This window comes from Schistocerca gregaria, chromosome 10 (assembly GCF_023897955.1).
Source record: "Schistocerca gregaria isolate iqSchGreg1 chromosome 10, iqSchGreg1.2, whole genome shotgun sequence".
NCBI classification, from domain to species: domain Eukaryota; kingdom Metazoa; phylum Arthropoda; class Insecta; order Orthoptera; family Acrididae; genus Schistocerca; species Schistocerca gregaria.
The window spans coordinates 87,937,253-87,964,186 of record NC_064929.1 but is presented as its reverse complement, the minus strand read 5'-3'; the positions used below and the strand labels follow the sequence as shown (position 1 = coordinate 87,964,186).

Here is a 26,934-nt window from a genome sequence, read left to right as displayed (position 1 = left end):
ATAAATTTGCGGTCAAGAGTGTCTTTTAATTATCACGTGTAACTGACTTGCAACGTAAAGTTCTAAACAAGTCCGAGTGCACTCTTGCCGTAATGGTAGGCACTGTCTAGATGAACCCTCCGGTAAATGCGTTGTGCATTAAACTGCGCCACGCATTTGCTTTCGGGCTGTGCTCTACCAGGATATGTCGCATCTGGACATTATGCCGGTTTACTCTGACAGAGAAGCGAAAAGTCGCTTCAATCGAAAAACAACCTTCGCCACCGTTTAAAGAAACACAACGAAAGTACGCGTAGACGTCCTTCCGTAAAAATCTTCAGGAGCTAAGTTACTGTTTGCAGCAAATAGCATAGGCAGCATCTACAAAACATTAATTCCTTAGATATAAAATTTTGTAATCGGGACAAGTCATTATGAAACAGTGAGATGTACCGACAATTCAGTCTCAGAGTAACAACTGAACATGTAATTGTAAGTACAGAGGGGTCCAAAAACATGTACCCACTGTTTAAAAGTCCATAACTGGCAAACTAATTGACGGAGCTGTCTCATCTTTGGTAGTGCAACAGTTTGGGTGTAGTTCCGGCAATCGCCACACAAGCGCTGTATTGCGTTGTTTTGTTTTGTCAGATGACAGTCGGCAGATAGTCATTGTTTTGTTCTTAGTTGCACCTAGTTACTAGAGTAAACATGACTGGCGCAAGGCTTACATTCGATGAAAGAAAGTCACTTTTGAAGTGATATTTTAAGTACGAAAACATTAATGAGGTTCAACGGCAATGGCGAAATGAGTGCCAAACAGAGCCACCGACAAGTTCAGCGATTCGTAGCATTCCAAACAAACGACACAGTTACCGGTGAGGTGTAGCTTCAGAAGCTTCAGACATCCATTTTACCTGCCATCCGAGACTTGTATGGAGACGGAAGAGCTTACTTTCAACAACACGGTGCCCCAGCCCACTATCAAAATCGTGCTAGGACGTATGTCGACGAAAATCTACCAGGAAGATTGGTAGGTTGTAGAGGTGCTGTGGAGTATCCACCACGTTCCGCAGACCTAACTCCTCTGGACTTTTACCTGTGTGGACGAAAGCCACGCACACTGGATGAACGTGGAGAATCCATCGTACACTCATGTGCAAATATCCAACTGAACACGTCGCAGTCAGTAGTTCGTGCAGCGGTTCGGCGGCATCGTTTGTGTGTGGATGTTAATGGTGACCATTTCGAACACCTACAGTGATATCTTTGAGTTGGACTTTAAGCTTCACTTTCACCAAACACGAGACAACTCCGTCAATTACTTTGCAAGTTATGGACTTTTAAAGAGTGGATACATTTTTTGGACCCCTCTGTGTATCGAATAACAATGTAATTAGTGGATTGGCTAGGATGATGACGGCCAAATAAATGCCGTCACTGGGCCGAGAAATCTGCTCACCGATTCGGTGACTTACCGTCGGCCAACCCAAACGGATAAGGATAGAAACTTGGAACTAGGAAAGAGTGCTGGTCTTATACTGTAGGCATCGTTTGAGAAGGTATTTTTCAGTATCATCCCCAAGTCGGTGATAAAGGGAACAAAACGTTTCCTAGAAATATGTCGCTATTAAGGCAATTTTGAAGCTAGAACTGGTATTTGGTTTGTCGGTTCGAAATAAAAAAATCGTGCTTCAGCATTCCTGAAAATTCAGCCCCTTAAGAAACTGAAATAGTGGATGAAAGACTTTTTTGCAATTAAAAGTTTATTAAAGAACAACTAAAGTATTTTACTATTTGACTTATTTGCGAAAATTGCTATTTGACTTATCGGCTGAGAAAAAAAATGCATGTAGTGTTTTTGGAAATTCAACCCCGAAGTAGGTGAAATCGGGAATGAATCGTTTTACGAAAATATTTCCATTATGAAATCAAAATAGCTTTTTTTGTCAGAATCACATTCGGAAAAGACCATGCTTATATGGCCACAATACATCTACATCTACATCTACATCCATACTCCGCAAGCCACCTGACGGTGTTTGGCGGACGGTACCTTGAGTACCTCTATCGGTTCTCCCTTCTATTCCAGTCTCGTATTCTTCGTGGAAGGAAGGATTGTCGGTATGTCTCTGTGTAGGCTCTAATGTCTCTGATTTTATCCTCACGGACTCTTCGCGAGATATACGTACGAGGGAGCAATATACTGCTTGACTCTTCGGTGAAGGTATGTTCTCGAAACTTCAACAAAAGCCCGTACCGAGCTACTGAGCGTCTCTCCTGCAGAGTCTTCCACTGGAGTCTATCTATCATCTCCGTAACTCTTTCGCGATTACTAAATGTTCCTGTAACGAAGCGCGCTGCTCTCCGTTGAATCTTCTCTATCTCTTCTATCAACCCTATCTGGTACGGATCCCACACTGCTGAGCAGTATTCAAGCAGTGGGAGAACAAGCGTACTGTAACCTACTTCCTTTGATTTTGGATTGCATTTCCTTAGGATTCTTCCAAAGAATCTCATTCTGGCATCTGCTTTACCGACGATCAACTTTATATTATCATTCCATTGTAAATCACTCCTATTGCGTACTCTCAGATAATTTATGGAATAAACTGCTTCCAGTTGCTGACCTGCTATTTTGTAGCTAAATGATATGGGATCTTCCTTTCTATGTATTCGCAGGACATTACACTTGTCTACATTGAGATTTAATTGCTATTCCCTGCACCATGCGTCAATTCGCTGCAGATCCTCCTGCATTTCAGTACAATTTTCCATTGTTACAACCTCTCGATACACCACAGCATCATCTGCTAAAAGCCTCAGTGAACTTCCGATGTCGTCCACCAGGTCATTTATGTATATTGTGAATGGCAACGGTCCTATGACACTCCCCTGCGGCACACCTGAAATCACTCTTACTTCGGAAGACTTCTCTCCATTGAGAATGACATGCTGCGTTCTGTTATCTAGCAACTCTTCAATCCATTCACAAAATTGGTCTGATAGTCCATATGCTCTTACTTTGTTCATTAAACGACTGTGGGAAACTGTATCGAACGCGTTGCGGAAGTCAAGAAACACGGCATCTACCTGTGAACCCGTGTCTATGGCCCTCTGCGTCTCGTGGACGAATAGCGCGAGCTGGGTTTCACACGACAGTCTTTTTCGAAACCGATGCTGATTCCTACAGAGTAGATTTCTAGTCTCCGGAAAGTCATTATACTTGAACATAATACGTGTTCCAAAATTCTACACCTGATCGACGTTAGAGATATAGATGTATAGTTCTGAACATCTGTTCGACGTCCATTCTTGAAAACGGGGATGACCTGTGCCCTTTTCCAGTCCTCTAGTGCACTACGCTCTTCTAGAGACCTACGGTACACCGCTGCAAGAATGGGGGTAAGTTCCTTCGCGTACTCTGTGTAAACTCGAACTGGTATCCCATCAGGTCCAGCGGCCTCTCCTCTTTTGAGCGATTTTAATTGTTTCTCTATCCCTCTGCCGTCTATTTCGATATCTACCATTTTGTCATCTGTGCGACAATCTAGAGAAGGAACTACAGTGCAGTCTTCCTGTGTGAAACAGCTTTGGAAAAAGACATTTAGTATTTCGGCGTTTAGTCTGTCATCCTCTGTTTCAGTACCATTTTGGTCACAGAGTGTCTGGACATTTTGTTTTGATCCACCTACCGCTTTGACATAAGACCAAAATTTCTTAGGATTTTCTGCCAAGTAAGTAGATAGGACTTTACTTTCGAATTCAGCGAACGCCTCTCGCATAGGCCTACTCACACTACATTTCGCTTCGCGTAATTTTTGTTTGTCTGCAAGGCTTTGGCTATGTTTATGTTCGCTGTGAAGTTCGCATTGCTTCGGCAGCAGTTTTCTAACTCGGTTGTTGTACCACGGTGGCTCTTTTCCATCTCTTACGATTTCGCTTGGCACATACTCATCTAACGCATGTTGTCCGATGGTTTTGAATAAGCGAAGAAGGTGGAGGTGTTGCAATTTGTGAAATAAATCGAAGAAAGCTACTTAACAGTCAGCACGACAAATTGGCATTATCAGAAGTACATAGAAAAAAATGGATCTTCAATAAATTAATTTTGAGTAAGCCTGTTAAATGTTAGCAGTATAATTTTTGTTGTAGTTACTAGGCACACTAATCATTAGTGATGGCTAAGAAGGGCAGGCAGCCGACGAGCGCCGAGGAAACCGCGGGGTGAGTTCGCCGCGCCTCTCGTGCAGCCGACGTTCCTGTTGTGCGGAGGTGCCGTAAGGTCGTCAGAAATGAGTGCGGCCGAGCGGTGGACGAAACGTCGGTTCCAATCCCCCTCCATCTTACGTTTTCATCCTCTATTTTTTTCATCACTGATTACATTACTCAATTTATATGACGTTTGAGAGAGAACAGAATGAAAACAACGCATTTTTCTGCACTTGTAGCGAATTCATTACGTCATTTAACTATTTACTATTCGTAATTACGTTTTCGAGTCGAGGCACAGGCCTGGAAAGCCCAAGTCAAACCTCAATAAACAGTGATGACGTTATTCACAATCAGTAATATAGTAAATCACGATCAGTTAGGCCACAAGAATAATTTACAATTAATGATCGTGGGCTCCACATGGCTCCCAAGTTGTGCAGCGACCGTAAACCATAAAATTACCAAATAAGTAGCAACCAGTCGCAAAATCTATGGTGTGTTTCTCACATATATTTGTTCCTTTTTTACCAATTTGTAGAATCGCTTTTTGGCGTATATAACTGTACTATGTGGTTGACAAATCTTTGTCAATGTATCCATATTCGTAATTTTTCAGTGTTTTAACATTATATTTTACTGCACTTTGTATGTCATTTCTTCTTTTCATTTTCATTTTTGATGTATCTTTCCGCACAGAGGGCGGGTTTGCTTTGCAGCGCCCCCTTACGGTTTCTCGCTGCGGTAGTCAATTCTCTGTGTATCACTTTGTTTGACCTGTGCTTTAGACGGTGTTACTACTCAGGGACGATATATATTCAAAGGCAAATTTGTATTTGCATTTTAAATGGTTTAATGTGTCTCTATACATTTAATTGGTTTTCCGTTGCTTTATGTACAGGTATTCATTTGGTCGCTGTTGTTAATAATTTTTATTTTTATTCTTGTATTTGTAGCACCCATGATGGCTGTTAATCAGTTGAGGGAATTAGATTAGGAAATGAGACACTTAAAGTAGTAAAGGAGTTTTGCAATTTAGGGAGCAAAATAACTGATGATGGTCAAAGTAGAGAGGATATAAAATGTAGACTGGCAATGGCAAGGAAAGCGTTTCTGAAGAAGAGAAATTTGTTGTCATCGAGTATAGATTTAAGCGTCAGGAAATCGTTTCTGAAAGTATTTGTATGGAGTGTAGCCATGTATGGAAGTGAAACATGGACGGTAAATAGTTTAGACAAGAAGAGAATAGAAGCTTTTGAAATGTGGTGAAGAATGCTGAAGATTAGATGGGTAGATCACACAAGTAATGAGGTATTGAATAGAACTGGAAGAGGAGTTTGTGGTACAACTTGACTAGAAGAAGGGATCGGTTGGTAGGACATGTTCTGAGACATCAAGGGATCACCAATTTAGTATTGGAGGGCAACGTGGAGGGTAAAAATCTTAGAGGGAGACCAAGAGATGACTACACTAAGCAGATTCAGAAGGACGTAGGTTGCTGTAGGTACTGGGAGATGAAGAAGCTTGCACAGGATAGAGTAGCATGGAAAGCTGCATCAAAGCAGTCTCAGGACTGAAGACCACAACAAACCAACTATTCAGGGACCATATATATTCAAAGGTAAATTTTTATGTGCATTTTAAATGGTTTAATGCGTCTATAGACATTCAATTGGTTTACCGTTGCTTTATGTACATTTATTCATGTCGTCACTGTTATTAATTATTTTTATTCTTGTATTTGTAGCACCGATAACGGCTGTTAATCAGTTGAAATCGATTTGCAAAACTAAATAAAGAAAACTGCGACTGGTTGCTGCTTATTTGGTAATCTTATAATTACTGCTCCGATGTAGTCTCGGCATCACACGTTCCAGGATGGTATTTGTCATGCAGACGTGGAAAACTTAAATTGTAATTTCACGCAGTTACTTGATGGAAATACACGTGGTTCTTTTCATTGTCAAGTGTCATAGAAATTAAGTAATGTGCCCAGAGACAAAAAGAGAGGCTGGCGGTTAAATGTGAGCGGCAGCCACAGGCGTTCCCCCCGCGGATCGCGATCCCAGCTGGCAGGCGCGCGCGCTCACGGCTCCCCTTACGGTTTTCTCGCCACTGGCAGAGTAGCGCACCGTTGTGTTGTCTCAAAGGCGTACAAAGGCTGAAGTAAATCTGTGATCCCAACGTCGTGGCCTCCTCCCGTGAGACGAGAGAATTCACCTGGCGCTAATAACTACAGAACCAGTTACCCGATTTGTCCCTTTCTTTTCATAACTCTATAGTTCCAAATAACTGTTTGCTACGTCGACCTACATCTAGATCTATATCCATACTCTGTAAGCCACGTGACGGTGTGTCGCGGAGGGTACCTTGAGTACCTCTATCGGTTCTCCCTTCTATTCCAGTCTCTTACTGTTCGTGGAAAGAAGGATTGTTGGTATGTCTCTGTGTGGGCTCTAATCTCTCTGATTTTATCCTGATGATCTCTTCGCGAGATATACGTAGGAGGGCGCAATATACTACTTGACTCTTCGATGAAGGTATGTTCTCGAATCTTTAACAAAAGCCCGTACCGAGCTACTGAGCGTCTTTCCCGCAGAGTCCACTGGGGTTCATCTATCATCACCGTAACGCTTTCGCGATTACTAAATGATCCTGTAAACAAGCTGCCCTCCGTTAGATCTTCTCTGTCTCTTCTATCAGCCCTATCTGGTAGGGATCCCACACTGCTGAGCAGTATTCGAGCAGTGAGCGAACAACCGTACTGCAACCTACTTCCTGTGTTTTCGGATTCCATTTCCTTAGGATTCTTATAATGAATCTGCTTTAGCGACGATCAACTTTATATGATCATTCCATTTTAAATCACTCCTATTGCGTACTCCCAGATAATTTATGGAATTAATTGCTTCCAGTTGCTGACCTGCTATTTTGTAGCTACATGATATGGGATCTTTCTGTCTATGTATTCGCAGGACATTACACTTGTCTACATTGAGATTTAATTGCTATTCCCTGCACCATGCGTCAATTCGCTGCAGATCCTTCTGCATTTCAGTACAATTTTCCATTGTTACAACCTCTCGATACACCACAGCATCATCTGCTAAAAGCCTCAGTGAACTTCCGATATTATGCAAAAGACTATTTATGTATATTGTGAATAGCAACGGTCCTACGACACTCCACTGCGGCACACCTGAAATCGCTCTTACTTCGGAAGACTTCTCTCCATTGAGAATGACATGCTGTGTTCTGTTATCTAGGAACTCTTCAATCCGATCACACAGTTGGTCTAATAGTCCATATGCTCTTTGTTCATTAAACTAGGTTCCGACATCTCTGAGAATGTCTTCGTAGCAGCGAAATTTTAACAAACCGTAAAGTTACAGTGCAAGAAAGCAGTGGTATTTGACTCGAGCATACCTGCTCGAATCTTTGAGTGTTGCTTTCTCACAATGTAACTTCACGCTTTCTTAAAATTGCGCTCCTACGAAGACATCCTCAGAGGTGTCAGGACCTAGGTCGATGCACCAAACATTTATTTGCAACCGGTTGGCTGTGTGATTCCTAGGCTGAAACTTATACAGGGTGTTACGAAAAGGTACGGCCAAACTTTCAGGAAACATTCCTCACACAGAAATAAAGAAAAGATGTTATGTGGACAGGCGTCCGGAAACGCTTAATTTCCATGTTAGAGCTCATTCTAGTTTCGTCAGTATGTACTGTACTTCCTAACTTCCCCGCCATGATTTCATACGGGATACTCTACCTCTGCTGGTATAACATGTGCCTTTACAAGTACGACACAACATGTGGTTCATGCACGATGGAGTTCCTGCAAACTTCAGTCGAAGTGTTCGCACGCTTCTCAACAACAGATTCGGTGACCGATGGATTCGTAGAGGCGGACCAATTCCGTGGCCTCCACGCTCTCCTGACCTCAACCCTCTTGACTTTCATTTATGGGGGCATTTGATAGCTCTTGTCTACGCAACCCCGGTACCAAATGTAGAGAATCTTAGTGCTCGTATTGTGGACGGCTGTGATACAATACGCCATTCTCCAGGGCTGCATCAGCGCATCAGGCATTCCGTGCAACGGAGGGTGGATGCATGTATCCTCGCTAACGGAGTACATTTTGAACATTTCCTGTAACAAAGTGTTTGAAGTCACGCTGGTACGTTCTGCTGCTGTGTGCTTCCATTCCATGATTAATGTGATTTGAAGAGAAGTAACATATTTTCTTTCTTTGTGTGTGAGGAATGTTTCCTTTAAACTTTCGCCGTACCTTTTTGTAACACCCTGTATACGGTTGCACAAACACAGCCGTGTTTAAAGCTGTAATATTTACGGTGTGTTTGCACGTGAGTAATCTACATACAGATTCGATCAAACGAAAACAGAAGCCAAAACTGTGCAGACTGCAGTGTACGTGGCGGAAGCAGGGGGGCTGAGTTACTAAGCGAATGAAATCGCCTAAGCTAGCAGCGACGCGTCGACAGACGACGTGTAAACGGCGCAGCTGCCTACCTGAGGCTGGTGTGGCGTCAGCGGGGACTCGGTCAGCCGGTAGACCAGCTGGTTAGAAGTCGGCAGGCAGCTGGCAGCAAGCACCCGCAGCCACAGACCGCGGCACAGTGTCCACGGGCTGAGCTCGCCGCGCTCGGCTCTGCACAACCACATCCCTCCTCCCCTCCCCCCACCTGCTGCACGCCCCCCCCCCTCCCCGCCACAAATTCCCCTCTCGCCCAACTGACGGGCTGCAACCTCTCTCCGGCAGCGATACACTCTCCGTCCTGCCCTGCTGTTGCGACGTCATACCGCCGCTGTAGCCACCGAGCAACGCGTCCTAGGGCCTCACATGCAGATTAACATCTCAAATGATTCTCGCTCTAAACTCGCCTGCGGGCCTTATGACGTCACTCCAGTACATTTTGCTTATTTTTTTCATAATTCCGCACAACTTCTTCCTGTTTGCTCGATTGATCTGTGTTCAGTTTTTCAAGGCCTATCCACTGTGCCAACTTGTAACTACATCTGAGGGGGGTGGGATGGGGAGGTTCCCTTGTGACAATTCTGCACTCGATTATGTCGCAGGCCACTACCTAACATCGCCTTGACCGTTACTATTCACCGATACACTGGCCCAGCTTGACACTGTTAGTAAGGCTCCAGTATCACATCTGAAAACATTTACTGATTATTACGACAGCTGTTTCGGAACAGCCGTCCGCGGTGGTCTCGCGGTTAAGGCGCTCAGTCGGGAACCGCGCGACTGCTGCGGTAGCAGGTTCGAATCCTGCCTCGGGCATGGATGTGTGTGATGTCCATAGGTTAGTTAGGTTTAAGTAGTTCTAAGTTCTAGGGGACTGATGACCACAGCAGTTAAATCCCATAGTGCTCAGAGCCATTTCAACCATTTATTTTATTATTTTTTTTTTTGAACATTTCCATTTTCAAGTATCTTTGCATACAAAGTTTAAGAGTTTTTCAAAAATTCGTTAATTTTGTGAATGCAGCTAAATTTAATGTGTGTCCTCTCTATCTAGGCGGATGTCTTCGTGTAGTGTGACTTGTTTTGGTTTTATGTGTTTGGTATACATATAGGGTGTATCAAAAAGAATCATCCGATTTGCAAATCTGTATTTCTGAAACTAATAATCATATACAATGAACTTTGTCTTTTGATCAACGGGAAACTCAAAAACTCTTTTTTCATACGTTTTCATAAGTGTTCAATATGCCCCCGTTGAGACCCACCGCATATCAATGCAGTTGTAAGTAGCCTGTTTAGGTTTTCTTATTGATAACGCCACGTAGCGCTCTGTCTGAAAGTCACTGGCTGTGCTGTGTGCAGTCTGTGGCTGGTTTGCGTTGTTGGAATATTTGCTATTGTAGTGTTGGGCAGCTGGATGCTAACAGCGCAGCGTTGCGCAGTTGGAGGTGAGCCAGCAGTGGTGGACGTGGGGAGAGAGATGGCGGAGTTTTGAGAGCGGACGATCTGGACGTGTGTCCATCAGAAAAAGTACATTTGTAAGACTGGATGTCATATATGAACACTATTAAAGTAAATACATTGTTTTTTCTCTATCAAACTCTTTCATTTGCTAACTATGCCTTTCAGTAGTTAGTGCCTTCAGCAGTTAGAATCTTTTATTTAGCTGGCAGTATTGGCGCTCGCTGTATTGCAGTAGTTCGAGTAACGAAGATTTTTGTGAGGTAAGTGATTTGTGAAAGGTATAGGTTAATGTTAGTCAGGGCCATTCTTTTGTAGGCATTATTGAAAGTCAGATTGCGTTGCGCTAAAAATATTGTGTCAGTTTAGTGTTGATCAGAATAGGTAAAGAGCGAAATATCTGAGTACGTTCAGTTTTGCTCAGCTGTTTGAAAATCAAATAATGTAAGAGATTTATCAGCACAATCATTCATTAATTTTTCTAAGGGGACGTTTCACAGTATTCAAAACGAATAAAACCACAAGACACACAACACAAAGACACCCAGATAGTTAGAGAAATTGGGTAACAATTTCAGGGTTAAAACTGTTTTTGTAAGCTGTATATTGTAGTATTTCAAGTTCTTTATCGATTGGTAAATTTATTAATCTATTATTTGTGAAGTTGAAATATGCAAATTTATGTGAAGCGGGATGGCATGGTGCGGCATGTATGATACTGTCGGTGGTGGTAGGCCTTCTGTATATTTCAAAGAAGTGTCCAGTGTTACTTTGCTAATAGTTAGGTCTAAATAATTTATTGCATTATTCGTGTCCATTTCAGTAGTAAATTTTATATTAGGATGTAGGTTCTCAAAATACCCGAAGGAAACTCTTAATGAACACACCGATATCAAACACAAAAATTATGTATATGTTGACATAATCGGTAAAGGCTGAGAGCGAAACAGTGGATACACGTGCGAGAGATACCTAAAACATCGTCATCTCTGACGAAACTGTTCTTACCTAAACGTAAAGCATCTGTGGCGTCAACTGTCATAAGTTGCGCTAAATATTTTACGATGTTAAGCTAGAATGTTACGGCGGCCTGCTGTATGAAACCTAACAGCATAAAACAACGTGACACCGAAATTTCTTGAATTTCACATGAAATGTAGTAATAACAGTCACACAGAACAACGCTGACATAAGTTGTGAACCAAAGATAGGATACACCTCTGACTACAGTCTGTCGCAATGTAAATATAACACCTCTATGGTGTGAAGCGCCAAAAAAATTACAGAAAATATCTACAATATTATACAAGAAATATTACGCCACACTGTATGAAACACCACAAAATCGACGTGAAATCGATACTTTAGAAAAGAAACTTGCTGGGAGATTAACCGTAGCATTACCAACGGGGGGGCCTCGTAGGCCCACTGACTCAGTTTTTCTATGTTGTATCCACACCCTTTGATATATGAACTTTAAAGCAAAAGTAGTTGTTCGTTATTGAATGTACTATTGAGTCATTACAGAATTTCGGAATAAAATGTAATTAAAATTCATTTACTTGATTTAATTCTCTGTGGGCCTTAGAAGCCCACCCGTTGGTAATAGCAAGGAAAGATTTACGAGGTTGAGTCTTTCGTTTCAAATTCTTAGCATGAAACGAATTTTGGCATTGTTATTTTCAGTGTTTCTGCTGCTGTTGAACCAGCAACATGAGTAGACAACGTTTACGTGATAGTTCCATTGAAAGAGTGCTAGAAGAAGTTTTGAACGAATCAGATTTAGAGGAAAGTGAAGTGGATGATGATGTGGAAGAAATTAGAAGTGATTCATCGTCTGAGAATGAAGATGAGGTTGAAGCCAATCCACCAGATGATTATGATACGGAATGTGATAAATTCATTGCAAAAAGTGGACGAGAGTATATTACGAAGCCATCTCGACAATATCGGCGTTCTGTACAAAATATAGTGCGAGAAAGAATGGGGCTAGGACAACAAGGAAGAATTGCGTCTCCGAAAGAGGCTATAGAGCTCTTTTTTACACCTCAAATTATGAATCTAATAAAACTACACTCAAATGAAGAGGCTTCTCGACTAGGTATTCAGCACACAGATGAAGATGAGTTATTTTGTTATATAGGATTCTTGCTAATCATGGGTTCAAATCATGACAATAAGATACCTGTCCAAGATTTATGGTCTTTGCTTCAGGGCCGACAAGTGTACTATGGATCAATGAGTCGGACCCGATTTTTCGAACTGACTAAAATATTGAGGTTTGATGATAAGAACACAAGAGAAATTCGTCGCCAGACTGACAAGTTTGCTCCAATGAGGGAAATTTTTGAAAGCTTCAATTCTTCACTTCCATTGTATTTCATTCCTGGTCTACATACAACAGTGGATGAGATGTTGTCTTTGTTCCGTGGTCGCTGTCCATTGAAGGTGTTTCTAAAAGAAAAACCTGGAAAATACGGCATTCTAATTCGAATGCTGTCTGATTCTGAGACTAGATATGTGATCAGCATGGACATCTATACAGGCAAGTCGGGAAATGCACAGCATTCAAATGGACCGATGGAAATTGTAAAGAGACTAATAAAACCTATTGAAAAATCAGGCCGTAATGTTACCACAGATCGGTACTATACTTCAGTGGAGCTTGCTGAGACTCTATGGACTGATTTTCACCTCACACTTGTTGGCACCCTACAGTCTAACAGACGACACATACCTGAAGAGCTGAAGACTACAACTGGCCGCAGTTTACACTCTTCCATCTTTGCTTATACTGACCCTCAGACACAGAGGCCACCAGTTACTCTTGCATGAACGCTAGTCCGCGAGAAGCCAAAGCGACTGCTGTTGATGCTTTCAACTTATCGCTCAGAAGGGGTGTTGAATGAAGACTCAAAAAAGACTAACATAAATCTTTTTTATAATTCTACAAAGGGAGGCGTGGACACCATAGACCAGATGACAAGGCACTACAGCACAAAGAGAGCAACAAGAAGATGGCCTTTGTCCCTCTTCTACACACTCATTGACATAGCAGCAGTAAATGCATATTCACTCTTCCTCCTCAACTTCCCGAATTGGAAAAAGAATTTGCTAAACTGCAGAAGGGTTTTTATCACTAACTTAGGTCTCGAACTAATAAGATCTCAAGTAGATAAACGGGCACAAAATTTGTATGGACTTCAGAAGCCAGTAATAATGGCAATGGAAAGCATCACACAACGGAAGCTCAGCTGCTCTGTAGAACCATCATCCTCAACAGCAGAACCAGGAACACGTGGACGGTGCCACCTATGCTGCCAAGAAGCTGCATCTAAAAAGATCAAGTACAACAAGCTGGGAAAGTCAACTGTTACCTGCTCTCAGTGCCACAAACACGTCTGTGGGAAACACTGCAGGAAGACAGTGTTGTGTGAAAAACGCGTTGCAGAATGAGACAGTAAATTTTGTTTGCTTCATGTAGTGTATCGAATTAAAAAAGTCGTTTTTATAAGAAAACACTATTTTGAAACATTACTCCAAAAAATATATAAACTGAATCTCGTGATTTGTTCATTTTATTCCTATTATAATAACATCTTTTATTATCCAGTATACAAAAACAATGTCTAAGCATTTTGAATTGTTATTAGAGGTATCAGAAGTAAATAAACTTGATTTATGATAAAATAAATTGTGGTATTCTTTATGGGCCTTTGAGGCCCCCCTGTTGGTATTACATGTAACAAAAAATACGTTGGTAATGCTAGGGTTAATACTGTGTGCCCGACCGAGACTCGAACTCTGGACCTTTGCCTTTCGCGGGCAAACTGTGAGGACGGGCCGTGGGTAGGTTAGTTGGGCAGTCTGCCGCCGGCAGCGCTGCGGGCGAGGCGCGCGTCGTTGTATTTGTGTTCACTTCCGCCGCTGTGAGTGCCGTTTTCCTTCCAGGCCACCGTTGCGTACAGCTATTGGAAGCAGACATTACGTTTCAACTTTTGTTCGGACTTCGCCCAACCCAAGGCCCTGGAGGTAGAACGATTTATTTGCGATGAAGTTAAAATACCACCGACGGAGCTAATTGGTAACCACTTGTCCATAGTTAGCGGTACCGTCTACGTCAAAATGATCAGCGATGCGGCTTGCAACGAGGTGCTTCAAGAGGCAAAACGTGGAGTGCGCTTCTGTCATTCCGACGGCAACGTCGGACCCGTTAGGCTAGGCGCAAATTGAGAGGCGTACAGCCCGTGTGACGTGACACGAGACTACAGCGCGGGTGCAGCGCATATTGCGACGCGTACACCGTACAAAGCACGAGCCGACTGGCGACGCTCTGCGCTGACAGAGCCGAAGCGCGCGCAACCTCTCATCTTTCTCAAACGATTCTCTGAAAATATATGATTTTTGCCTTACTTGTAGCGTTATATGTCAGCTTCGTGCCCATCACCTCGCTAATGACCATTCTTATTGTGATGTACACATTATAGTAAGACACTACGCAAAGTTTGCCACGAAAATTAGAGGTCGCTGTGAGTTTGCGTTTGGTGCGTATTACACCATATGTTGCTGCATATGAAATTCAGCTGACATGTTGAATTTTTGTTTAGACTTGGAAGAAGGTCTCTGTCTGCCTCCGATCTCGAGAAAATGGATCCCATGTAGCGCGCTCACTTCAGATCTCACGCCCGCGTGACTGAAATACTCGCAACATCTCTCATGCCTCCTATACCGCTCGAGACATCGAAACGAAAGTTTGGCAAATGATAGCACACAAGGAGGAGAGTGTTTTGCCACTTCTTAAACACACGGAACTTTCTTATCTATGGCGATATATCAGTATTTATACTTCCCTTTTCATTTATTTTACTCCAGTGACTGTAATTTTTAAGAGTTATCGACAGCTAGCGAAACAGGAGCTTCCTAGTATGAAAATCAACATGAAATTTCTTCTTTTATGTTACTGCAAACCGACACTATGAGGTTTTTCGTAAGCTGTTGAGCTCTGAGATTGCCAATTACTTGTTTAATGAGGCACTCCGTTTCGGAATTCTGTCGCAATAGCTGCTGTGAGATGAGTTTGGCAAATTACACTGTGACAAAGGAAGTACAATAAACCAGTCACTAAGAGAAATGTGGCCTTTACAAAGCTATCGAGCGATGCGGCAATGATTTTAAATATCTGCGCCCAGCGAGTAATAGTGTTTAAAAGTATCTTTTAAACGCTGGCCGCGCGTCTTGGTATAGGCGCACGTTATAAACAGATTTCGTTTCTTTATTCTCGCCTTGTCATGCTTAGTTATATTACAAACTGCAACTCGATGGCTGTCCTTTTCTCATATGCAAAATGTCTGAAATCCAATATCACACGCTCCAGATTTCTTCGTTAGTACATTATACTTTTCTGTTATTTATATCTGTATAGTTTTGTTTTTCTTCTGTCAAGAAAAATGCATTCTTCAGTAACTGGTGAGCCTGTGGCCGCTGGAACTGTCATGTGTCTGCGCGATGTTTTCAGATCGCAAGAAGTCGCAGACGGTAGTGAATAAGGAAGCAAGAATTATTATAAAATCATGTGATTAAGAAGGAAGGCAGGAAAGTAAAACATGGTTATCTTCTCGCTGCCTAGTTCAAAATGGTTCAAATAGCTTTGAGCACTATGGGATTTAACAAATGGTTCAAATGGCTCTGAGCACTGTGGAATTTAATATCTTAGATCAACAGTCCCTTAGAAAGAACTACTTAAACCTAACTAACCTAAGGACATCACACACATCCATGACCGAGGCAGGATTCGAACCTGGGACCGTAGCGGTCGCTCGGTTCCAGACTGGAGCGCCTAGAACCGCTCGCCCACAAGGGCCAGCTCGCTGTCTAGTGTGCTGGCTTATCTGCACGATCTGTTAACAAAAATTTAGAAATGGCTAATCTCGACATGTGTGATCTCTTTGTGCTTCTGGTAAAAAGCGTCCAAGATCTGAAGTATAGAAGTCTCACTGTGATTACTTCGATATCGATGTAATAATGAAATATGACACACCGTACTATATGCATGAGAACATCACATTTTCACTGCAAACTAGAAACAGTTGAAAAGCAGTCACAAATAAAAACGTTTTACTTAGTTCGCTGTGAAGAGAAAAAGCATTTCAATTGTTGCGTGCACGAAAGTAGGAATATCCTAAAAAAGTGTCATAATTAGATACATTTAATTTGTTGAAATATACTGCTGACAAAGGCAGATCTACTTTGATGACAATGTTTTTCGAACTCCAACTCACAAGGCACACACGGCTAGCTTGTGCATTCCTGACTCGCGGATTCACTGACCATTGTGAAGGAATAAATTCCTTTGTTAAGTTTCCATTCCAGACGCTCATTGTTAAAAATATGGTGGGTTACGGGGATTCCACCAAAATTCCAACAGAATTGGCAATCTATTTTTGCGTGAATTGGTAACTTTTCTCATTCGAAGAAGCATCACCGTTTTGCCAGTAACGGCCACATTTCTCTTGGTGACTGGTTTATTGTACTTGCTTTGTCACAGTGTAATTTGTCAAACTCATCGCACAGCAGCTATTGCGACAGAATTCCGAAACGGAGTGCCTCATTAAACATGTAATTGGCAATCACAGAGCTCAACAGATTACGAAAAACCTCATAGTTTCGGTTTGCAGTAACATAAAAGAAGAAATTTCATGTTGATTTTCATACTAGGAAGCTCCTGTTTCGCTAGCTGTCGATAACTCTTAACAAATTACAGTGTCTGGAGTGAAATAAATGAAAAGGGAAGTATAAATACTGATATATCGCCATAGATAAGAAAGTTCCGTGTGTTTAAGAAGTGGCAAAACACTCTCCTCCTTGTGTGCTATCATTTGCCAAACTTTCGTTTCGATGTCTCGAGCGGTATAGGAGGCATGAGAGATGTTGCGAGTATTTCAGTCACGCGGGCGTGAGATCTGAAGTGAGCGCGCTACATGGGATCCATTTTCTCGAGATCGGAGGCAGACAGAGACCTTCTTCCAAGTCTAAACAAAAATTCAACATGTCAGCTGAATTTCATATGCAGCAACATATGGTGTAATACGCACCAAACGCAAACTCACAGCGACCTCTAATTTTCGTGGCAAACTTTGCGTAGTGTCTTACTATAATGTGTATATCACAGTAAGTATGGCGATTAGCGAGATGATGGGCACTTGGCCACGAAGCTGACATATAACGCGACAAGTAAGGTAAAAATCATATATTTTCAGAGGATATTTTCTGTAAAATCGTTTGAGAAAGATAAGAGGTTGCGCGCGCTTCGGCTCTGTCAGCGCAGAGCGTGGCCAGTCGGCTCGTGCTTTGTACGGTGTACGCGTCGCAATATGCGCTGCACCCGCGCTGTAGTCTCGTGTCACGTCACACGTGCTGTACGCCTCTCAATTTGCGCCTAGCCTACATTCGATCACGCAGGTCTAGACACACGAACGATAAGGATCTTCGAACTGCCGTTCCAACTACCTGCAGACGTCGTCATCGAGGCGGTCCGTCCCTATGGTAAGGAGGGTACAGTTTCAGCCCTATCCCGAGTTAAACGGCGTCAGACAGGTCCGCATCGAGTTGCAGAAACACGTGCCTTCCTATCTACGTATCGGAGGCTGCCGAGCCATTATAAAGTACCACGGCCAACCTCGGACCTGTTCCGGTTGCGGGAAAGAAGGCCACCTACGGTCTGAATGCATTCGACGACGTGTCGCGCAGCTGCCGTTGTGGGAAGCGCCCGTCCCGCTCACGATGGCCGCCCCACCGGCCACTTACGCAGCGGCTCTCTCCACGCCTACAGTTTCGCCCGGCCCCTCCGGCCGGCACGTCCCACCGTCCCGGTCACCTACGGCCGGTGAGGACGTCCCACCTGACCGCCTCGCCGCCGAACAGGCTGCCGCACCGGACGCTGCGGAGACCTTTACTTCTTCACAACACCTGTTTGACAACTGCATTGTGCCTTGGAACCAGGCCGACGCTCTTCCTTGCCGCCGTCCGACACTGAGCAGCACGTGCGCAAACAACGCTCGCCACGTAGGCGCAAACGCAGTCGCCGTTCACCCGCGGGCTCTCAAAGCGTCGCCACGACGAAGACGGCACCCGACCGCCCGGCATTTCCACGCAGAGGTCGGCGGACAACTTTCACGATGATCAAGACATTTCGCAGGACGGCACCACCGTGGACGTCGCCACGCTCTTTATTCGCACGAAGTATTGGCCGCGACCGACAGGGGATTTCAGGTTGATTCCGTGTTTCTGGATTTCCGAAAGGCTTTTGACACCGTTCCTCACAAGCGACTTCTAATCGAGCTGCGGGCCTATGGGGTATCGTCTCAGTTGTGCGACTGGATTCATGATTTCCTGTCAGGAAGGTCGCAATTCGTAGTAATAGACGGCAAATCATCGAGTAAAACTGAAGTGATATCAGGTGTTCCCCAGGGAAGCGTCCTGGGACCTCTGCTGTTCCTGATCTATATAAATGACCTGGGTGACAATCTGAGCAGTTCTCTTAGGTTGTTGGCAGATGATGCTGTAATTTACCGTCTAGTAAGGTCATCCGAAGACCAAAGCGATTTAGAAAAGATTGCTGTATGGTGTGGCAGGTGGCAGTTGACGCTAAATTACAAAAACTGTCAGGTGATCCATACGACTTCCAAAAGAAATCCGTTGGAATTCGATTACTTGATAAATAGTACAATTCTTGAGGCTGTCAATTCAACTAAGTACCTGGGTGTTAAAATTACGAACAATTTCAGTTGGAAAGACCACATAGATAATATTGTGGGGAAGGCGAGTCAAAGGTTGCGTTTCATTGGCAGGACACTTAGAAGATGCAACAAGTCCACTAAAGAGACAGCATACACTACACTCGTTCGTCCTCTGTTAGAATATTGCTGCGCGGTGTGGGATCCTTACCAGGTGGGATTGACGGAGGACATCGAAAGGGTGCAAAAAAGTGCAGCTCGTTTTGTATTATCACGTAATAGGGGAGAGAGTGTGGCAGATATGATACGCGAGTTGGGATGGAAGTCATTACAGCATAGACGTTTTTCGTCGCGGCGAGATCTGTTTACGAAATTTCAGTCACCAACTTTCTTTTCCGAATGCCAAAATATTTTGTTGAGCCTAACCTACATAGATAGGAATGATCATCAAAATAAAATAAGAGAAATCAGAGCTCGAACAGAAAGGTTTAGGTGTTCGTTTTTCCCGCGCGCTGTTCGGGAGTGGAATGGTAGAGAGATAGTGTGATTGTGGTTCGATGAACCCTCTGCCAAGCACTTAAATGTGAATTGCAGAGTAGTCATGTAGATGTAGATGTAGATGGTGTGAAGTGCACGAAATGCCTGATTATCGGCATGCCCGGCGCTGCTAACCTTAATCGAAGGTTTTGATCTAGTGGACGTTTGGGAGAAACTTCGTGGCAATACCCCCGACTTTACCCATTATACAGCACATTCTGCGAGCAGACTGCACCGGTTTTATGTCTGTGCCCACCTTGGCAACGACGTCGCCAAACTGAACGATGGCCCCTTGCATTATCGCACCACTGCGCCGTCATTTGCTCCCTGGCTCTGCCACCTCAGTCAGTGTGGCGCAGCAGAGGTTACTGGAAGCTTAATACCTCCCTCCTTCATGATCCACACTGCCGACAATGTATTGCCACTACATGGGCGTCTTGTGAAAGACGCCTTCCGCAGTACACATCCACGTTCCATTGGTGGCTCAAATGTGCCAAACCTGCGATCAGAAAGGCCTTCATACAATGTGGCAAGGAAGCAGCAGCATGGCATCGAGACACCACAAATTTTCACTACGCCGTCCTCCGTGAGCTCGATGCGCTCCCTCCATCACCTGACACCCGTAGGGAACGACAACGTACCAAAGCTCGTCTCCTCTCTCTTCAACGTGCACGACTGCAGGGTGTCGTGGTGCGTTCCCGACGACACGACCTCCTCCACGACGAAACCCCATCCACAATCCATGCCGCATCCGACCACAGTCGTCGACGTCGACTCTTCGTCTCCCACATCACGACCTCCGATGGTGTTCACCACACGACACAGGCGGCGGTGGTGTCTGCCTTCTCTGAACATTATCGCCAGTTTTATCAAGACGAATCGATGGCAACGCCAATTCCTCATGATCTCCGTCCTTACCCTGATCGGACCCTCACCGTAGCCAACGTCCACGATGACCGCAATCACTGCAGAAGAGGTGGTACAGGTCCACTTTCTTCGGACTTCTAGTATTACAGGTGATTCAAAAATATTTCTGTTTGCTGATGACACCAGCTGGGGAGTGAAGGATCTTGTGTGTAATATTGAAACAGTATCACATAATGTAGTTCATGAAATAAGTACGTGGCTGGTGGAAAATAATTTGATACTAAATCACAGTAAGATTCAGTTTTTACAGTTTCTAGCTCACAATTCAACAAGAACCAAAATTTTGAGCAGACAGAATGGGCATATTATAAGCGAGACGGATGATTTCAAGTTCCTAGGCGTTCGGATAGATAGTAAGCTGTTGTGGAAAGCCCATGTCCAGGATCTTGTTCAGAAACTAAATGCTGCTTTATTTACCATTAGAACAGTATCTGAAATAAGTGACACTTCAACACGAAAAGTAGTCTACTTCGCATATTTCATACGCTTATGTCGTATGCTATTATTTTTTGGGGTAATTCTTCCGATTCGAAAAGTGTACTTTTGGCTCAAAAACGGGCTGTTCGAGCTGTGTCTGGTGTAAGTTGGAGAACCTCTTGTCGACCCCTGTTCAATAGTCTGGGAATTCTGACATTGCCCTCACAGTATATATTTTCTTTAATGTCGTTTGTTGTTAGCAATATTAGCTTATTCCCTAGAATTAGCAGCTTTCACTCAGTTAATACTAGGCAGAAATCAAGTCTGCATGTGGAATGCACTTCCTTGACTCTTGTGCAGATAGGAGTGCAGTATTCTGCTGCATCCATTTTCAATAAGCTACCACAAGAACTCAAAAATCTTAGCAGTAGCCCAAACGCTTTTAAGTCTAAACTGAAGAGTTTCCTCATGCCTCACTCCTTCCATTCTGTCGAGGAGCTCCTGGAAGAGCTGAAAAATTAAGCAAATTCCAGTGTTACATTGTTGATTTTCTTTATTTAAACTTACGACTTATCACCTGAATACGGTTTTTCTTATATTTCATTTTATCTGTTTCTAATATCGTGTTATAATTTAATGTATTGACTCGTTCCATGACCATAGAGACTTCTTAATTTGATCCCACGGAACAATAAATAAATAAATAAAAAAGGGGCCAAGAACAAATCTCCCGGACCAGATGGTCTTCCCGTGGAGTTTTACCGGGCATTCACCTCGTTAATGCTTCCTCGCTGGACGGAAATGATTCAGGAACTCTTTACTCCGACCTTCCCAATTCCACCTGAATTCGTCTCTCGCATTCTTCTACCTGTACCTAAACCGAAGGGGGGGTCTCATGTCTGTGCATATCGCCCCCTTACACTGCTGAATGCAGACTATAAAATCTATGCACGCCTCTTAGCAACGTCTTACCTACGGTCCTGTCACCGGAGCAGACTGCACGTGGTTGTGGGGCCGCCTTACAAACAGCCCTAGGAGAATGCCCTGGTCTCATCGCGCTGGCGTCGGTTTGTCGCCTTCGTGCAGCACTGGTATCCGTCGGTTTCACGAGTGCCTCTGATCGCGTTCGACGCCCATGACTCCTCACGGTGGCGACACGTATGGCCTTCCCATTACTCTTTGTCGATGCCATTCGCCGGTTACTACTTGTCGCGGTCTCGATGGTACAAGTCAATGGGAGGCTTGTAGGACCGATCCCTATACGCCGCTCTGTACGTCAAGGATGCCCTATGTCTACTTTACTATTTGCCATTGCACTTGAGCCCCTCATCACTGGACTTACCTCTAGACTGCAGGGCCTCACTTTGCGCTACTACACCTTTCACTGCAGGGCTTATGCGGACGATCTCCTCTTTCTCACCTGCTCCTCCAAGGAACTCAATGACGCCATCCAATGGATCCACCAGTATGGACGTCTTTCTGGTAGCATTCTTAATGTCCGTAAATCGACAATGATGCACATTGGGCGCGGCCTCCCAGTCAGGACCACCCTTCGTTACTTGGGTATCGAATTTACGAGCTCCACACACCGCACAGTGGCCCTGGCTTACCGGCGGATTTTGCAGTCGATTCGGCACCATGTCCGCGGTCAAGTGCACCGTAACTTAAACCAACTCCAACGTGTGTCCTATGTCAACATTTATGTCGCCCCTAAACTGGTACACGTCGCCCAGATCCTCCCAATGCCGTTACTCCTTGGCCGCCGCATCCAATCACCCTTTGGATATTTCGTGTCAGCAGGGGCACTTTTCAAAGTCCGCCACAATACTCTTAACACTGCCTCATGCAAAAGGTGGCCTCGGACTCGTCAACGTGCGGGCACGATCTTCTGCACTCATTGTCCACACTCTGTTGCGGCACTGGCAGCGCCCGGTCCCGTCCTTAACACGCAGTCTCTTAGATATCTTCCGACCAGCTTCTCTCGATACACCGATCAATGTGGCACCTATTTCTCCAGTATTGTTCCACGTCGCCAATTGTTTCATAGAACTCAGCTACGTTCGGGTCGATCTTCCAGTCACCCGTCCTCCCCGTACTAAATATTATTATCGTTTGTTTCTGCTGTCCAACCCTTGCTACCCCATGGTGCTACAGCACCCTGACATTAACTGGCGAACGGTTTCGGGGTGTGTGCATGCACCCTTTTTACCGTCGTCTGTGTCTGCACTCTGGTATATTTTACTCTATGGAAAATTCCCGACTAATAGTAGACTTTATCGCATAGGACTGGCCACCTCCCCACTCTACCCTGACTGTCAGCTCGAAGACACCGACGAGCACCATCTTACGTGCCCCCTGAAACAAAACGTATGGCTCCTCATCCAACGAATCATGGGCTGTTACCTCCGTGCCCTGCCAACGACTCTAACCCCAGTGTGGTGTGCGTACTGTAAGACCTTCGGTACACACACCATCAGATTATTTGACTTGTCGCTCTAACGAAGTAGGCGAGTGTCAGCAATTTGTCTAGTGGTATTATCATGGCGTGTTTATCTTCTGCCGTTGGCTCAGACGATAGAAATGCCACTTGCATGCTTAGAGTAGCAGATTGACGGTGACTGCCTTTAAACAGAACTTGATTAATTTTCACACGCATTTATTAAAATAATAAATATCATAGATATTACATAACTTGATTCTGGATGTTGTTTACAATTGACAATCCGAAGTTCCTTTGGTCTTGGTACGTTAATCTTATTCTCACATATCTCTGATACTCAACAAATTGTCTATTCATTTATTTTCATGGCTATGTACAGGAATAGGGTAATCTTATTAGGTGCAAAGTGAAACTCGACTATAGACTGGTACAGACTGATGCAGACTGGTACAGACAGGTGCAGGTAAATGCAGACTGATGGAGACTGACTAATTGGAGGTCTGTACACTCGTTATAATACCTCCCGTGTTGAGGTATCACTGCGCTAGTGTGATCCGCGAGGAGAAAAGGTTCTATGTTAGCAGCAATCTCATTGGCTGTGTTACATATTAATACGCAGATCGGCGGAAGCAGAATTTGGTCCGTCTCTAAGGCAGCGCCATCTCGTAGTGCGGAGACGGACGAGCGCTGCGCCTACGCTGTTGTGCTTAGCGGGGCGCGCTCTAGTGGGAAAGTTGTGTACGCGCTGACTACGCGGAACTGTGTACACAACACCCAGATTTCTTCTTGTTGCCTCAGACATTTCACTACCCTCTTGCTAAGAACCATACACTAATCTGGTTTTGAGGACAGGTTTTAGAATACCTCTTTCAGAGCGGTCCACATAGAGTACTTGACTTCTGGTACAAAGTTGTGACTGCACATAGCACCCTCAGCCGAAACTCATCTTACCGACAAACTTTTGCCGGTTATCTCCACAGCGTCTTTGTTGACCCCCCCTCAGAGTTGGGGTTTGCTGTGCCTACCCGTCACATGATGCAACATCCTTATACACGTTCTCAAGCATCGACAAAAAAAAAGGAGGAAGACAGAATATGTTATATTTTGTTGTATTTAATGTTATTCTATTATTTTTGTTTAACTAAAAATCATTTCTATATGTTTAAATGATATCTTGAAGAACTGTTGCATTATATATATACAGGGTGAGTCGCCTAACGTTACCGCTGGATATATTTCGTAAACCACATCAAATACTGACGTATCGATTCCACAGACCGAACGTGAGGAGAGGGGCTAGTGTAATTGTTTAATACAAACCATAAAAAATGCACGGAAGTATGTATTTTAACACAAACCTACGTTTTTTTAAATGGAATCGCAATACTTTTGTAGCACATCTAAACATATAAACAAATACGTAATCAGTGCCGTTTGTTGCATTGTAAAATGTTAATTACATCCGGAGGTATTGTAACCTAAATTTGACTCTTGAGTACCACTCCTCTGCTGTTCGATCGTGTGTATCGGAGAGCACCGAATTACGTAGGGAGCCAGGGGGAACGGTGATGGACCTTAGGTACAGAAGAGACTGGAACAGCACATTACGTCCACATCCTAACACCTTTTTATTGGCCTTTTTCACTGACGCACATGTACATTACCATGACGGGTGAGGTACACGTACACACGTGGTTTCCGTTTTCAATTACGGAGTGGAATACAGTGTGTCCCGACATGTCAGGCCAATAGATGTTCGATGTGGTGGCCATCATTTGCTGTACACAATTGCAATCTCTGGCGTAACGAATGTCGTACACGCCGCAGTACATGTGGTGTGATGTCGCCGCAGGCTGCCACAATACGTTGTTTCATATCCTCTGGGGTTCTAGGCACATCACGGCACATATTCTCCTTTAACGTACCCCACAGAAAGAAGTCCAGAGGTGTAAGATCAGAAGAACGAGCTGGCCAATTTATGCGTCCTCCACGTCCTATGAAACGCCCGTCGAACATCCTGTCAAGGGTCAGCATAGTGTTAACTGCGGAATGTGCAGGTGCACCATCATGCTGATACCACATACGTCGACGCGTTTCCAGTGGGACATTTTCGAGCAACGTTGGCAGATCATTCAGTAGAAACGCGATGTATGCTGCAGCTGTTTGGGCCCCTGCAATGAAGTGAGGACCAATGAGGTGGTCGCCAACGATTCCGCACCATAAATTTAAAGTCTACCTGTCTGAGCCAGCGAGGATTGTGCACGGACCAGTAATGCATGTTCCGTAGATTCACTGCCCCGTGGTTTGTGAAACCCGCTTCATTGGTAAACAGGTAGAACTGCAACGCATTCTCTGTTAATGTCCTTTGACAGAATTGCACTCGATAATTAAAGTCATCACCAGGTAATTGCTGATGTAGCGACACATGAAACGGGTGAAAGCGGTGACGATGCAGTATGCGCATGACACTACTTTGACTCAGTCCACCGGCTCTCGCAGTGTCCCGTGTACTCACGTGTGGGTTCATGGCAACAGCAGCTAACACACCAACTGCACCCGCTTCTCCTGTGACGGGCCTGTTACGGACCCGTTTGCGTGCTACGACCATACCTGTTGCATACAGCTAGCGGTAGATGTTTTGCAATGTGCGGCACGTTGGATGCTCTCTGTCCGGGTACCGTTCTGCACACACCCTGCAAGCTTCAGCTCCACTTCGTCGACACTCGCCATAAATGAGTATCATCTCCGCCTTTTCAGAGTTCGAATACACCATGGTCACAGTTCCTACAACACTACACTATCACAGACGCCTGGTAACACGGTGAACTACAGTAGGTCTGCGTGCGGGGACGAATGCAGAATAACAACAGCAGCAAGCGCTACATGCGGACACTGCGACAGCTAGACCAAACCACAACAGTGCACTACAGCCACACTCGTAAACACGGTCGTCATCGTAAACATGTCCCTGCAGATGGTGCTCGCCGACCGTGGCCCGTGTTTGTTACAACACGCAACTGAACGTCCGAGGTTTCAAGCGTCGACTTTACGTTACAATATCTCCGGCTGCAATTAACATTTTGCAATGCAACAAACGACACTGATTACGTATTTGTTTATATGTTCAGATGTGCTAACAAAACTAACCTGGTTCCATTTTAAAAAAACGTAGGTTTCTGTTAAAAAACACACTTCCGCGCATTTTTGTATGGTTTCTATTAAACAATTACACTAGCCCCTCTCCTCACGTTCGGTCTGTGGAATCGATTCGTCAGTATTTGATGTGGTTTACGAAATATATCCAGCGGTAACGTTAGGTGACTCACCCTGTATATATATATATACACTCCTGGAAATGGAAAAAAAAACACATTGACACCGGTGTGTCAGACCCACCATACTTGCTCCGGACACTGCGAGAGGGCTGTACAAGCAATGATCACACGCACGGCACAGCGGACACACCAGGAACCGCGGTGTTGGCCGTCGAATGGCGCTAGCTGCGCAGCATTTGTGCACCGCCGCCATCAGTGTCAGCCAGTTTGCCGTGGCATACGGAGCTCCATCGCAGTCTTTAACGCTGGTAGCATGCCGCGACAGCGTGGACGTGAACCGTATGTGCAGTTGACGGACTTTGAGCGAGGGCGTATAGTGGGCATGCGGGAGGCCGGGTGGACGTACCGCCGAATTGCTCAACACGTGGGGCGTGAGGTCTCCACAGTACATCGATG

General features: G+C 44.4%; 1 protein-coding gene across 1 annotated transcript in view; it reads right to left on the bottom strand.

Annotated features, from left to right (window-relative positions):
- The window catches only part of LOC126293406 (aminopeptidase Ey-like), a 424,028-nt gene extending 415,203 nt beyond the window's left edge, over window positions 1–8,825 (bottom strand). Inside the window, exon 1 of the mRNA XM_049986620.1 lies at window positions 8,725–8,825. The gene's annotated coding sequence lies outside the window, so the exon portion shown is untranslated. The remainder of the gene's footprint in view (window positions 1–8,724) is intronic.
- Between the last annotated feature and the right edge of the window lie 18,109 nt (window positions 8,826–26,934).